Source organism: Canis lupus, chromosome 36 (assembly GCF_011100685.1).
Source record: "Canis lupus familiaris isolate Mischka breed German Shepherd chromosome 36, alternate assembly UU_Cfam_GSD_1.0, whole genome shotgun sequence".
Classification (NCBI taxonomy): domain Eukaryota; kingdom Metazoa; phylum Chordata; class Mammalia; order Carnivora; family Canidae; genus Canis; species Canis lupus.
Window position 1 is genome coordinate 16,974,084 of NC_049257.1, and position 1,800 is coordinate 16,975,883.

Sequence of the window (1,800 nt, forward strand, 5' to 3'; positions counted from 1 at the left end):
TCCCCTCTTGTGGAACTGGCATAGTGTGCAGACTCTTGAGAGACATGGCTATTGGTCTCTAGCCTGATATCAACTACTTTCAGCAGAATTTCTTCACCCTCTGAATTTCTCCACCAACTCATGCTTATGTGCTTCTAAATGTGACCACTCTTCTCCAAACAACTTAAGGGATGGAGACCCTGCCTTATTCACTGTTATGTTCCCCAAACCTGGCCCCATGCCTGGCACCAGGCAGGTGCATCCACATTTAGGGGATGAGGGAGTGGATGTTGGAAGGGAAGGAAAGAATGAATTCCCCAAAGCTGCACACAGCGGCTCTTGCGGCCCAGCTGTGCATGGGACAGCCAAGGCCAGGTGCCCAGAAAGCTGCCTTCTGCTGAGTTGGAGGGCGACCAGAAATGGATCCTGAAACTCTGTATTAATTAAGATACGGTCTCCACTGCTGTCACAGAGACCCAGCTTATACAAAATCGAGGTTTATTTCTCTTGCATGTAAAAATCCAAGCCAGTATGTGCTCGGCTTGTAGAATTGTCAGAGACCCAAGCTCTTGCTCTGCTGCTCTACTCCTCATGGCGTGCTCAGATCCCCCATTATATCCACATTCCAGGCAGAAGGAATGTGAAAGGAGAAAGGAAAGGTGATGCTCCTTCTATTTAAGGGCACAACTTGAGAGTTGCACATATCCCTTCTGCTCACATCCCATTAGCCAAAACCTAGTCATGGGACCATACCTAGCTGCAAAGGAAGTTGGACAACGTGCAGTCTATTCTGACAGCCATACCAAGTTAATTATCATCCTATTCCCTAGAAAGAGAGACTAGGTATTGGCAAACAGCTTGCTAACCCTGCCACATAATGTGGCACAGATGTGAGACACAATGGCAGACAGACACAAATAGGACCTATTTTGAACAACCCTGTCAATAGTGATACTAAAAGCCACAGCCTGCAATTCTGTGAGGACAGCATGAAAATTAGCGTAGTCTTCAAATGCAAAGAACAGTGGCATGTTCTCATAAGTTTGGTTGGTCATCATGAATCCTCCATGTACTTCTTTTTCTTTTTTGAAGATTTTACTCATCTGAGAGAGAGAGAGAGCTTGCAAGAAAGCAAGTACGAGTGAAGTGGGGAGAAGGGCAGAAAGAGAGGGATAAGCATACTCCCCGCTGAGCAGGGAGCCCCAGGTGGGGGTGGGACTCAATCCCAGGACCTTGAGAGTATGACCCAAGCCGAAGGCAGCCACTTAACCGACTGGGCCACTCCGGTGCCCCTCTTCTGTGTACTTCTAAGAGACAAAGTAGCCAATCAAGTAGGCCTCTGCATCACAACTGTAAGAGAAATAGTGATGTGAAGGGGAGAAATGGTGCACCAGACTTGGGTAATTGTGTGATCGGACATAGCCCTTTTAAATAATCAGTAATCTCTTACCACATTTTCTACTTGAGGGGTCAGTATTGGCAGCTGTCCTCCCCTTCTTCCTGGGTACACAGCTAGACTGTACCTTGGACAGTAGGTGTGACAGTGTCATCAAGGTCTTTCTGAGGGACTCTGAGCATCATGTGTCATTCCCAGGCCTAGACCTGAGGACTGTGGGTGCACCTCCAACACTCTCTCTCCCTTTGCACCATTGGCAACCTTGATGTGAGGCAGTCTAGCTCTAGCCAAATAGACAACGATGATGCCTTAGGGGGTGCGACAGACAATAACCTGGAAGGAGCAAGCGTCCATGACTGTCCTCATAGATGAGAGTTGTCCACCAGCCTGGTGTGCTCATCTGTGACTCTTACATGAGAGGGAAA